The sequence below is a fragment of the Sphaerodactylus townsendi genome, linkage group LG01 (genome assembly GCF_021028975.2).
Source record: "Sphaerodactylus townsendi isolate TG3544 linkage group LG01, MPM_Stown_v2.3, whole genome shotgun sequence".
In the NCBI taxonomy this organism is placed as follows: domain Eukaryota; kingdom Metazoa; phylum Chordata; class Lepidosauria; order Squamata; family Sphaerodactylidae; genus Sphaerodactylus; species Sphaerodactylus townsendi.
Window position 1 is genome coordinate 139,226,099 of NC_059425.1, and position 14,663 is coordinate 139,240,761.

A 14,663-nucleotide genomic window follows, 5' to 3' on the forward strand; every position below is an offset into this window, starting at 1 on the left:
GCCCACACATTCAAGACCCATGATATTGGGAACAGGAATCCTCAGAAAGAGAAATAAATTTCAGATTAAAATCGCCACCGTACCCTGCCCCTTCCCCCCCAGCCTATGTTTGCTGTTAATGGAAGATTGACGATCATAGGGAAGTAAACTTGATGAGGGAAATTACCTCATCTTCACCAAGGTGGATTCTTCATGGGCCAAAAACAGTGGTTTGAAAACGGTGTAAACCCCTTTACACCGTTTTAAACCATTTTACACCATTTTCACACTGCTGTTTTTGGCCCATGCGGAATCCGCCCTACTCAGATCTCAGTTTAGTATGCCAGGTCAAAGCATCCCTCCAAAATAGCCTCCTGGATGCTTGTGATCTTATTTATTACTGCCTTGGCATCAAACAGCATCAATATTGGAGAAGATGGAGTTAACTGGGCCTGCTCACTATCATTCCTCAAAATAGGATGGAGATTAGAAGGGGCCTGAGCACTTCCATATTTTGTCACCATTCATGAAAAATAGCTCCTCCCATCATCACACCTCAAGAGTGAAACACAGAATTTCTGTACATGTATACTTGATGTTCTGACTGGTAAGCCATCCTTCAGTGTGGGGTAATGGTTAAGAGTAGGTGGATTCTAATCTGGAGAACCGGGTTTGATTCTCCACTCTTCCATCTGAGTGGCAGAGGCTTATCTGGTGAACCAGATGTGTTTCCGCACTCCTACATTCCTGCTGGGTGAACTTGGGTTAGTCACAGTTCTTTTGAACTCTCTCAGCCCCACCTACCTCACAAGGTGTCTGTTGTGGGGAGAGGAAGGGAAAGGAGCTTGTAAGCTACCTTGAGTCTCCTTACAGGAGAGAAAGGAGGGGTGTAAATCCAAACTCTTCTTCTTATTCTCTCCCGGGCTTTAAGGTCTTTAGATCTGACATCTTAGCAAACTGTATAGTCTAATAAAAATGCTCCTTAATGTCCTGTAACAAAAATTCTGTTTTTTATCACCCAGGAAGTACTTTGAAATGCCTTCATGCTACAGATTCTGGTAGCTGAGGAGCCAGAGATTCCTAATCTCTGATGTGGCAGTTCTGTGTCACCATAGCCTACCTCATGAGCAGATGGACTCATATGCCAATCAGAAGATTACAAAAGAGATTAATGGTTTCCATTTATAACATAAGTTTGCACGATCAGTTAAGCTTCTGTACCCCTCTGGTGCTCTAGACAGATCAAGAAACACATTGACACCTGAACATGTGCTTTTTATTGCATATTCATACCTGTTTATTATTTTTTAAATATTGGATGCTAATTAATGATCAGATCAATTTCTCAGACATTAAGGTATTGTGATATAGGTAGATTCTGCACAATAGAAATATAATGTGTTGACAAAGGGAAATGTCCCAGTTTGGGGAACAACTTTGCATGAGTCCCTTACCCAAAGCAGGATTGACCCGTTATATTTCCCTTAACTTGTTTTTTTTTCCAAAAAATGCCAAAATCATGATCTTTTTGAAAAATCCCATGTTGAAACTTCTACCGAGGGAACGGCATGGGCGCCCAGCCACTTTATTTTTCCTGCCCTGCTGCCTGTTCTCCTGCCTTGTGTCATCTCAATTTAGTTTCTGCTGAGCTGCCAACTGGTGCGATAGCTCGCCATGTTAGAAACATCTCCCAAGCACATTTTCTCCCCTTGGCAGCGACTGTGAGCACCATTTCACTCAAATGGGTACAGCAACAGATTCACAACAAACCTTAAGCTTTTTATTTGTGGGTGCTCAGAGAACGTAGCTAGGCAGATGCACACTTTTGGATGTGAATGGGACATGTTGCTTTGCTCCCTTTTTGGACAGATTTTATTATTTTGTATATCACAACATTAAGAGGGGGGTTGCTCCATGTTTACATGTGTCGTGGTTTCAAAGTCCTAAACTTTTTTTTCACACTATAGAAATGGGAAGGAGAGGTCCTGCTTGGGTTTGCAGGGTTGCTGTAAATATTCCACCAATCGGAAGCAGTTGTCTTAGCAGAGAGCGGGAGTGGGTGGAAGGGGGACTGTGGTGATGAAACAGCCAATCAGAATGCAGGAAAAATTGAATGTTTGTGCCTGCATGTTTGCATTGTAAAAAAAAACTTAGCTGGTTCATGACAAAGTGCAAAAAGAAAACAGATTGTTTTCTTCAACGAAAATGGACACCTATGTGAAGGATTATAATGGAATAAGTAGATCCAGATTCAAAAATAATGGATGTAAGCCATTATTATTATGCTGTGTGGAATCCACCATATTTCTCCTCTTTCTCTCTTTTAACAGAAATTGAACTGAGTATGTGCTTTACATGATGACCTGAAAATAATATATTGTACAGTTTCCATGATCTCAGTATTTTTGGTGTCAAATATAATCAAAGTTGTTAAAGGATTAAACTACAGGCTGCATTTCCCATTCATTCCAATGAAACAGAATACAATTAAAAAAAATTCATGTTCTCCCTAGTTCCTTTACCTGCTATAGGAAATTACTCCTTCGTATGGGTGGAGAAGTGGAGAACATTCACTATGGAACTATCATGTTCTTTTTCTCTTCAGAGCCAGACAAATGCTCTTCTCTGCAAAATCAGCAACGATTTCTCCTTTAATTCCTTTTGCTCTTTCCGTTTGTCACTGCATTGTCACTGCATTATTTCCCAATCCTCCTTTTCTCACATTTACCAAAACAGATGATGTACAGAAACCACATTATCTCAGCTAGATATACCTTAGTGACCCAACAGGCAAAAACACCCCCATCTCTATACCAAAGTTACTGTCTGGGTATCAAAATGAAGGGGAAGGTGGGGGAAAACCAGAGAAGTTCTTTCCCAGCCAGATTATCATCGTACTTCCTGCTCACACTGCTGCACTCTGCCAGGAGCCATAATTAAAATCGCCCAGCTTCACATACACAGAGGTGCATGTGGTTCTGATTTCATCAATATGCAGGGACAGAATATGGGTAGTCATTTTGGGGAACTTCTGAAAGGTAAGCTCAATAAGTCCCATTAAGATCATATGAGAAAATTGGGCCCACATAGCTAGAGGAAAGGTCTTCCAGTTCCTTGTGTAAGGAGGCAGGGAAGCTGACAAATTTCCACTAGCTTAATTAATATTTAGTGTCCAAGTCCATGCCAGTTGCCCTTGCATGCAACCAATAGGATTTTCTGGAGAAGTGTGTGTATATGTCTAAAGGGTTTCTGTATGCACCTGGGGACTTTAATGCTTTAAATGTCCCTTGAGCTATAGTAGACACTGTGCCAAAGTGTCCTCTGATGTTCAGAAGCAGCTTTCAAGAGGAAAAATAATGGGCAACAATGGGAGGGCAATGAAAAGTCACCAGTCTATGAGCAAAAACCCATGCATGGCTTGTTCATCTCCTGTCTTAAGCAAATAACCTTCACTAGATAACCAATCAATCAAAAATGTGCACCTAGCAAACAAAAAATTTTTTTGGGGGGGAGAATAAAAAATTCTTGTCCTTTATCTGCAAAACAAAAATGAAAGTAGACATTCCACAGTGACTCAAATGGCTGCAGATTCTCTAACATAGCTGAAAATGATTTGAATTTCTGTATTTCCCCTGTGCCTGGCAGAGATGTTATATGATCTGTGTGGAGAAAAATCATTCCAGTAGTTTCAAAGAGTAAATGTTGAGATGATTACTTATGAAGAAGACATTTAACAAGCATCGAGTCTTGCTGGGTTATTGTTAATATAGACTTTAACATTTAGCCTACATATCAAAGCAACATTTCAACCTTCGAATTCCCATTAAAGTCAATGAGTGTCATGCTGTTAAAATGCACTCACTTCAATGGCAGTGTACCAGTTACCATGCTGGGTGCCTGGCAGTCATAGAAATGTCACAAAGGGGCAAAAATAAGCTTGAAAAATATAATTAAGATGACAGTCTACAAAGTCACTAGCATGGCACTATAGCTAGTAGCTATGGCAACCAACACAACACAAAGGAGAATGAACAGCATACGTTAGGATAAAAAGATAAAAAATTGGTGAGGTTGTTGAAGAATTGCATCATGCTAACAAGATTTTATCAGTTGTTATGACTATTAACATATGCAGTATTTATAATGCACAATGTTTCTTTTTCTTAACCAATCCTATGAGCTATACATTCATTTTAAACATTTATATCTTTCCAGCAGGTGACATTAAAAACAGAATAATAAACTCACCACAATTTTTAAATAATCAAAAAACGTTCTATCTAATACAAACTCACTGTCCCGCCTAACTAAATCCATATAATCCAACTGATAAGCTGACCCCCTTACCTTGCGCATCTCCCACCACACACCTCCTTCCCCTTCACCCCCATTTAGTAGAGAACTTGTGCCAGGAGGGGGTGGATTGAATGTTTATGCAAGGATTATAGTAAGTATTGCATTATTCTAGAGATTTGGTTTTAATGTTAAATTATTTTGTACTATTGATAACTGTGTTTTTAATTCTATTGTAAGCCACCCTGAGCCCGACCTTGGTCAGGAAAAAGCAGGGTATAAATGTAAGAGGCAGGCAGGCAGGCAGGCAGAGAGAGAGAGAGAGAGAGAGAGAGAGAGAGAGAGATCTGGGAAAACCAGGTTTGAATGCTGCCGCCCGCCTCCACTGTGGAAGTTTGCTGGACGACCTTGAACCCTGCAATCAAATCCTGCAATACAAGTATATAAAAATGTACCGGGGTACCTCCCTCTCCCATTGTTTTAGATTATTTTAAAATATTTTGACAGGTGAACTTGCTTTTAAAATGAAAGACAGAGACAAATTAACTCCCTCAGCAACAGTTTGGATATACATCTCTTTAAAAATGTAAGGGAAATGAAGCTCAATGCAGACAACTTTGGGAAGATTAGAAGTAATGAAATTCATAATGACAATTAAGTAACAAAAGGCAGCACATGACATTGCTTGAGAGAATAAATATGTCTAAATGGCACATGCTATAATAACATCAGAACCATGTTATAAAGCAAGTTAACTAGCAGGCTTAACAAAGGAAGCAATCCTAAACAAGTCTACTCAGAAATAAGATCCATGTCATTTAGCGTGGCTTACTCCCAGGAAATAGTCATTAGGATTGACACCTAAATGATCTGCAGTAGGAAAAAACAGTCCTGACCGGGATAGCCCAGGCTATCCTAATCTCCTCAGATATGGGAAACTAAGTACAGGGTCAGCCCTGGTTAGAATTTGGATGGGAGACCACCAAGGAAGCTCAGGGCTGCAACATGGAGTCAGCCAATGGCAAACCCCCTCTGAACATTTCTTGCCTTAAAAACCCTATGGGGTCACCATAAGTTAGCTGCAACTTGACAGCAAACAAATTAAAAAGAAGAAATGGTCTGACATAAAATGTAACAAGTGCCTCTCTTGCCAATAATACAGTAAGAAGGAAGCGTCTGTTGAAAAAAAGCAATAAAGTATAATTTCTTCAGAGGTTCATGGGTATGCTCTTTAATTGATGTTTTTCCTACCAAGTACTCATGTTTAAGCTTTATCTTTGCTCCCCCATTTGCTCCCGAAGCACTTAGATGTTCAGTGGTGAGGAGTGGCTGACAGCTGAGTGAACCAGTGGATGGTGAACATCTTGCCATTCTGGCAGGTAATAAAACTGTGGACAATTGTAAGACAAGATGTCAATTGATTTTGTAATTTCTGCCACTTTTCCATGTTCCCTTTGTACATTATGGGAGGACTTACATTCAAGCTAACACTCCAGTGGATTTGTTTAAGCTGCAGGCAGCTCTTGAAGTAGCAACTTGTACTGCCAATACAATTGCAGTCTTAGGACAGGAAGGGGGAAAGTTAGCGATATACATTTAATGGAACCTGTTATTTTTTAAAAAAAAATAGAGCACGCTTTGAGTTGAGCTTAAATGGACTGCAATATTATCCAAGATTATTTTCTTCAAAGTATATATTCTATGTTCTTGCCTGGTTGACATGGTGACTTGTTCTGCATTTGTCTCTGTGTCCTTCAGACCACTACAAGGCTACTTGGGACTGATGCTGTAGGAGCCTGAGAAAACAAAGAGAGGGAATATGTTGGAACAAGGTTTATTCACAGCATATCTGCCAGAGCAAGCCAATTTCTGGATCAGCGTGGAACCACCTGTTGGAAGTGCGGTTTTTTTTTTTACACTTGCTAGTGATTTCTTCCCATTAAAGTTTCCTAACTAAGCAAATTGCATGTGCCTTTTTTACATTCTCTATTTGTTAGCTGTTTTGTTACATGGGTTCCATTTGCATTAGCCTTTGAACAGTTGTGATGTTTGTTTTTTTTGAAGAGAAAGGACTTGAGCTTGGTTTACTGGGGATTTTTTAAAAACCACATCCTTGATATTATTCTATGTGTGCAGAGTGCTATCAATTAATGTATGGTGTGTTGGAAGTAGTCTAGCGTGAGGTGAGAATCCAGCAGGAGGTGGTCTAGTGAACAGTTAGACAAGGCTGTATGGTTAGAGATTCTTCTATCTTTTTGTATGTCACTTCTTGTCGGTACTTATAATCTTAGGTCTAATTTTCTCTTTTTTCTCAGAAGTCTCTTCCTTCTTCTTAACCAATAATACAGCTAGAGGTTCTCTGTCTCTCAGCTTTCCTATCTGAAATGTAGTCCCTAATCAAAATTTAGCTTTATCTTTAATCTCCCTTCCCCTTCAGTCTTCTCCAAACTTTAGGATCACTTCACAGTGTTTGAAACAATTCCTCCTTAGAGCTATGGATGGGAATGCTTCTCCCACATGCAGTGTAGAATTCCCTTCCTGACTTGAGAGTGGTCCCCATCTGACACAAACTCTCACATAGTGAGTTCCCTCAGTTCTAACCACTCTGTCTAGAAGATGAGCTATAGTCTTTTCCATCAAAATATATAAGTAGAATTGTGAATTCATCTGCCACCACTTCCTCCCCCTTCAACCCTACCTCCTCCCTGGAAACCAAGCTGGGCTGAGCACCAGCCATCCCACCCCTCTCCAACCTACCCACTCCATTCCATTCACCATCAGGCTCAGCACCAGCCCTCCCAAGCTCTCTCCAACCCTCTTTCCACCCCAAACACCAAGCTAGACTTGGTGGGGCAGTGGTGTCAAGCTACTACTGCCCTGCTAGGCCTGACACCAGCCCTCTCAAGCCCTCTCCAATCCTCCTCTCATCCCAAACACCAAGTTGTGCCCAGCACCAGCCATCCCAAGCCCCTTCCAACCCTCCCTCCAGCCCAAACACTAAACCAGACTTGGCAGGGCAGAGGCGGCAAGTCATTGCTGCCCTGTTGGGTCCAGCACCTGGCCTCCCCAACGGGTGGAGCAAGGGGAAATTGTGCCCGGGGCACGCATGTGCCCTCCGCCCCTGCCCCAGAATGCCCCCGGAACACCTCCGCCACGCCAGGCCATGGTCCAGCCACGCCCCCACCACAGCTCCACCCAGGGCATCATGCCCCCACCCCTTTGGCACTATGCCACAACTCTCCAAGCCCCCTTCAGTCCTCCTCCCACCACAAATTCCACAGGACTATTTTCTACAGCAGAAGCAAGGTACTCTCTCTTCCACTGAAGTACTACTGACCGCACTAAGATCTTTTGGGTGGAAAAGGGTATAGCTTTATTATTAGAACATGGGCTTGGAATTCTTCTGTCCCTAGAAGATAATTCCTTTCTATGGCTAAAGTATGGTCCTTCCTCTCCTCTCCTCTCCTCTCCTCTCCTCTCCTCTCCTCTCCTCTCCCCTCCCCACACCCATACTCTCTCTCTAACAACACCACTATACATGTATGATCGTTCTACATTTCAGAGTTTAACTCCCTATATTTCTGTCAGAAGCTCTGACTGCCTTCCTAATTCCACCCGCTCCCAGCCTGTCACAAACACACTCAAACTCTGTGGGGAATTAAATTTTTGCAGTTAGACATTTCTGATTCTGTATGCTGCTTAGATCCATCACACCTACCTCTTTGGAATGACCCCAAACTTCCTTGGTTTTCTCCTATCCAAATACTAATCAGGGTCACCCGGCTTAGCTTCTGAGGTCAGTCAAGATTGGGCAGACCTGGGCCAACCTAGTGAGGGTATATTATTTTATAGGCATGATATATCTAGAGATTACACAATATAACAGAAATAAGTAAAAGAAAACAACAGTATTAATATAGAATAAATACAAATTAAAATTAAAAATGCAAGATCAGATATCAGCTTTTTTATCATCTAGGTTTTCAATAAAAACAGATTGTTAATGCTATTGAGTGGAGGAGCTTTGGTTTAAAATGGCAGTTGGCTTCATAGCAAATAACAACAGGTATGGTGATGTGAGCCAGATAAGATTATGTTGTTTGATCTGGATGACTAATGCATGGAAAATAATTTATCACTTGGCAGATGAATGATGAAAGTTGTTAAAAGCGTTGGTTTCTTAAATTGATTTTTCTGCTTCAGCTTCCTGCTTTTGCACTCTGCCTCTTCTTTCAGTAGTCTGACATTAAATCTTTAGCCACAGACACAGAAAAAAGAAAAATTAGAAATCAGATTTGAAAATGTGATTTGTTTGTACAAACTTTGCATATTAAGTCTGGCAAAATGGAAAGAATGCACAAATTATATGTATACAGACTGTAGGATATATATTTTAGAAGAATTCTATAATAAAAACAAGCCCCCTTTTTCCCACACTATGTTTCTGGACTGTAAGATACCAGTGATCTCAAATTTAGGACTCTGGGAAGCAGTGGTAGGTTTGGCAACATCCAGGTAAGGACTAGAAATCTCCCAGGATTACAATTGATATCCAGGCAGTGACATCGCTATAGATTTTTATGGAGGGTAGGGGGCGGTGCCACAGGGCAGGCAGACTCCACTGCCCCACCTCATGCCCCACCGATTTGGCTCCCAGCCGGCAGCTGGAAGTCCCTTCTGCCCTCCCCTCCGGGCAGAGGGGCAGCTAGGGAAAATGGAGCCTGGTGCAAAATCTGAGTTTTGTGGCCCCCCCCCCATGGGCAGCCAGTGTGATGCTGGAATCCACCCCCCAAATAGCATCACTTTCAATGGTGTTTAAACTAGGGAGCCCAGATTCTCCTTTTAAATCCACCTTAAGGGGAGAATCTGGGGCCCCCAGTTAAAACAACATTGAAAGTGATGCAGTTTTGGGGTGGATTCTCCCCCAACCTGCAACAGCATCAATTTCAGTGTTTAAACTGGGGATCTCAGATTCTCCCTTTAAATCCATGCCGAAGGGGGTGCCTGCTGTCAGGGGTGCAATTGTTAAGCTAGCAGCACCAAACTTTCAGGGTAACTTTAGTAGACTCTCCTGATGATACCACCCAGGTTTGATGAAGTTTGGTTCAGGGGGTTCAAAGTTATGGACCCTCAAAGATGTAGCCCCCATCTCCTATTAGCTCCCATTGGAAACAATGGGGGATGGGGCACCCCCTTTGGGAGTCCATAACTTTGGGCTCCCTGAACTAAACCTCACAAAACCTGGGTGATATCATCAGGAGAGTCTCCCAAAAAATTCCTGAAATTTTGGTGCTGCTAGCCTAAAAATGCACCCCCTGCAGGCCAAAAACCAAAAAATACAAAAAAAACACAAATGGGGGGCGGGGGATGGAGCTTCGGACATGTAATGGGTGGTTGAACCTGGGAACCCCCCCCCCTTACCTCCATCCTTGTCTCCAGGCAGCAGATATCAGTTTCCTTGGAGAAAATGGCTGCTTTGGAGAGTGGACTCTATGACTACATGACCCACTGAGGTCCCTTCCCTTCCCAAAGCCTGCCCTCTCCAGGCTTTACCCCTAAATCTCCAGGAAATACCAACCCAAAGCTAGCAACCCTGAACAGGGTCCTGCTCTCTTACCCTTGCAACCACAGGAAAGCCATTCAATTTGAGCTGGAGTTGAGCCACACTACTATTGTAGCAATGGTCACTTTATGAACTGTGGTTTGGGCTATCTCAGCTGATGCATGTGACTTCTCAAGCCTCACAGAGCAGGGCTGGGGCTATATACATCCTTCTTTTATTTTGCTCATCAGTCTTACTACATTGTTCAGTGTGAAAGGATCCAGCTCTACGCAGCCTGCTGACCTCCTGTTGCCCTGTACCTTCTATCTTGAGTCCCACTGCCTATTTATCACACTTGACCTTCCACTTATCTATGATCACACTTCTTACCATATGCTCAGGAGAACTGGTCTAGATGGAATCAGTTTGAGCTGACCCTCACACAGTCTACTATACAATCCATTAAGCTCAATAGCTTATATTTACATCATTGTGTGTATGTAAAGTGCTGTCAAGTTGCAGCCAACTTATGTTAACTCTGTAGGGTTTTCAAGACAGGAGACTAAAAGAGGTGATTTGCCTTAGCTTTCCTCTGCATAGTGACCCTGGACTTCTTTGGTGGTCTTCTAACCAAATACTAACCAGGACTGACTCTGAGATCTGATGAGATTGGGCTGGCCTGGAACATCCAGGTAAAGACTTACATCATTATGTTTCTATTAAGAAAAATATGATAGGCAACTTTATTCTAAGAAGGTCACTAGCCACAATAATGTAAAGGGTACACTTTTACTATTCCAGCTGAAATTTGAAACTCTGTGCTTGACAAATAGATCAGAGTTTTCTCACTTGCTTACAAGAGTACTGAAAGAGAAATGCAGAAGACAATGGCCAACAAACACAGGTATAGGATGCTATAAAATACTTGGGGAGGGGAAGAGATTTTTCACAGGTCCCGGTTCCAAAATGCATCTGTCCCATTTTATTTCCCCCAACCCAGGTTTTTTGAAAATTATTAAACTAGCAATTCTTTTGAAAAATCTTGGGTGGGAGCTGCTCCTGAGCGAACAGCCAGGCAGGAGATGCTTTATTTGTCTCCCTTCCACCGTGCCTCCACAGTGAGGGAGATGCTGCCTGCCATTGCCCAGCCATTCTAGGGAGGCCCCTTTTCCTGTTTAAATTTTTTTTGGCATGGCTGTGTGGGTTCATCTCCGCGTGCCTGCGAAGCTGCGCATATTTTGCTGGAAATTTAACAAAAGAGAAGTGTCTTCGTGCAAAAGTGCAATCCTGGGTTATTTACAAGGGCTCCAATAGCTGCCTGCATGGGACAGATTCCTTTATCTTGACTGCAACTCATTACACATTTGCTGTGCAGAACCAGCCAGTTGAAGGATTTTCTATGATAATGTTGGATGTATCACCACTATCCTAAATCTGGAGATGCATTTTGAAACCTGCTAGCCACAACCTGTGCCCACTGAATTCAGCTAAGCACTTCAGACACATGCTACAAGATGTAATGAGGGTTTAATACTATGACATGAAATATGTGTTTTTCTCTCCTGTGCCCTTTTGTTTTTTAATCATCCAGGCTCATCAAAAGCTCTGGAGAACGTGAGCGCTTACATGCAGTTTGTGTCATTTTGGTTGATCCCTGGTTTTTGTTTTTTGTGATGGTGCACATTTGGGAAGGTGAGTAGAAGTAAAATCAGAACGTCATCAGATTCACTCTTATCTCTGCTTTGAACTAACAGTCTTAGGTCAGGCAAGCTATAATTTCTCGATCTTGGGCTGCCGTTTATACCCTAGATTTATTTTACAGGGTTGTTGTAAAGATTACTGGATGATGATCTGTATCCAACCGTACAATTAAAACAAATTGTCAATTAAGAGGGGAATCTGCCACAGATTACTAGGCTCTCCAAACTGTTAATCCTGCAGTTCAGTGAATTTTCAGGAACAGCCTTGTGGGGATTTGTAGGAGAGTGAAATGGTGAAAAATTGGTGCAACTTCGTGTATTAGTAGTGACAGTTTTTAAGAAAAAGGGGAGGGCTTGTTGATCCTAATACAAAAATGCTATATGGCTTTTGCTTGGGATTGATCTTCAGTTTCTTGTTTGAGGACTGTTGAGCGATCAATGAAAGTTTTTAAAAGCTTGTATTCTGAAAACCTCTCCTGAGAGTAAGCCCCACAGCATAAAAGTGTCTTACTTTGGAATAACCTGTTTAGGATGGGTCCCTAAATTTGCCTATGAGAAGAAAGAGAACAAGAAACAAGTGTGGCAGTGAGCACTTCACATTCACCACCAATCTAAAAAAAAACACCAAACCTACTGTACATTTCTTTTCATTTAGGCAACTTTTAAAATATTTGCATTTTATATATGCTGTCTTGAGCACTGAGCTTTGTCAAATATGTGCTTCAGGCCAATTATACTCTACTGATTTCAATCTATTCAATTTTTCACAGTTCACAGCTCAATCTATCAAGTGCCATCTATTTGTTCTTTGTCATCTATGCTCCTTTTTCCATATTGTTTAGCATGGAAAAACTTTTAATGTTAGTTTTTAATTAAAATAGAGAGGATGGTTCTCTTTTCATTTCTAGCTGCTGAACGAATACACTTCCCCTGAGTAATCTGACTCTTTTAATTATCTTTTGAAATTTTATCTAGACTTTTCTTTGGGAATAATGTTTAATGTGTAATGTATTTGTAAGTGCAACTCAGTTTTGTTTAGAAGGTGGAGGGGTAGTATGCCTGCAGGTGAAGGATCATGTCCCCCAGTGACACACCTTACCCTTAACCAACTTCACCAGCTACTACCTCTTCTTGGAAAGCAAGATCTAGTTACAGTTATTCATGCTATGATCATCAGGTTACATTACTGTCACATGCTCTAAATAGGGAAAACTATAGGAAACATCAGAGGGTTCTCACTTGAGACTTTGAAGATGAAAGACTGTTAATTAACAGAGAATATCCTGCCAGTCTTAAAATAACTTCTCTGGCTGTTTGTTCATTTATAGGCACAATTCAAAGTGCTGAGTTTTACATTCAAAGCATTAAACATACTGGGACCAAGTGATTTTAAGGACCAACTATTCCTTAGTGAGTCTACATGTCAGTCAAGTTCAGTGTAAGAAGCTCTGCTGTTTGTGCTCTTATTTTTAGAAAAAAAAAGATGAGGGCCTTTTTTGTGGTGGTGCCTCACTTGTTATTAAATTTTAATCACCAATTGAAAACCTTGTGTATTTTTGCCCAGTCACTGAAATGAGTCCTCTCTGCTGTGTTCTCATTACTATCTGCTGTTTTTACTGATGTTTAATTTCTTTATTGATGTTTTAACTGTTTGAGCCACCAAGAGAATTTTATGGAGAGAACAGCAAACAAATATTTCAAATAAATGTTCCAGATTGAATGAGGAATGCAGAATGTTCAAAGCAGAGCTAAATCAGCACTGGAAGATATGGGTTCTTTGTGCACAACACAAATAAAACATCTTGCAGACATTTTCAAAAGAATCATTTTGACTTTTTTTTGTCTGCATAGTGCGGACAAAAAAGTGTTGGCAGGGAAAGCAGTTCTTTTTCTTGCCTCTACCCCACTAGCTCTCACTCATGCCCTCCACCTTCTCCTGCTTGTGACAATCTGTCCCACCTGCTATTTGCTGAAGGTTTATGATGGAGGTTTCCATTGCTTGCAACTCATCTGCGTGCGATTTCATTGTATAAAGTACATGAATAAAGTTGGTTTGAACTGATGATCCTGTTCACATCTTGTTTTCCTTTTTTGTTTTGAGGGAGGTGCCTTCGAAGCTACAATGACACAATATGAGGGGAAAATATCACTAATTTAGCGTTTTCCAAAAAAAACCCGTGGGCAGAAATAAAACATCTTGAAGATGTTTTTGAGACAAACCTGTGCAAAGTTCTTCTCCAAAACACTTATTTGAATGACCTCAAGATGTTTTATTTGTGATGTCAGAAAGGATCATGAAGTTACTGAAAAGGTTTTGTCTCCAGACCTGACTTATCTGTTTTGTTTCCAATATAGTGAAAGGGAGACATGCTTACTCAAGTGCAGAAAGCATAGTATGCAGCCTTTAATTGAGATGCATTGCCCCAAGGACATAATCTTTCTTTAAGGTAGCATTCTACCTTTGCTTTCCAACAGCTAAGATAATGGAACACACCACACATGATAAAGAGGTGATGTCTCTTCATGATTCTTGTCAACACGGTCTGGATTTTCTCAAGTTCCTAGACACCTGAAAGAGCTTTAAAAGCTCACACTATCACCCAGGTGTTTCCACATGTGGATAGCCTTGTGTGGTTTCCCTGCTGCTGTTCTGTCCATCTCAGGGGACTGAGACAAGGGAAATTGCATGGAACACCAGTATGTGAAAACCCATTTGCTGCTGAGCTGTACACACACAGTTAGGATTTATATTGAAGCACCACACTACTGTGTAGTTGTGGGAAAAAATATGCTTCCTACAGCATTCAAACCAGAACAAACAAACTGTGTGAAAGTGATCCCAAAGTGGATCAGCACTTGCTAAAATAAGGATGCAACCAGCTGTACATAATTTGTGCAAGGAACTCACTCTGGGATTGCACTCATCTTTTTTGGGGGGGGGGTCTAGTGTACAAAATTTTCTTTAGCATCAAGCTCAGGGAAAACATTCATGCTCACAGCACAGAACTGATTAGCTGAAACTTGTCATAAACTAGGAAGTCCACCTGCAATACTTGGAGCACTTTTTCAAGTGCAATAGTGACTAGAAAGTTTGAAAACAAAGTTTCAAAAGCAAGCATTTCTTCAGATAATCCTGGGTTGCATCAAGC

At 41.3% G+C, this 14,663-nt stretch overlaps 1 long non-coding RNA gene across 1 annotated transcript in view; it reads left to right on the forward strand.

The window, feature by feature from the left end:
• Nucleotides 1-14,663, forward strand: part of LOC125439424 — an 80,468-nt gene that overhangs the window by 33,233 nt on the left and 32,572 nt on the right. Inside the window, exons 2-4 of the long non-coding RNA XR_007245532.1 lie at nt 5,574-5,651; nt 6,031-6,170; nt 11,406-11,506. This is a non-coding gene — a long non-coding RNA (uncharacterized LOC125439424). The remainder of the gene's footprint in view (nt 1-5,573; nt 5,652-6,030; nt 6,171-11,405; nt 11,507-14,663) is intronic.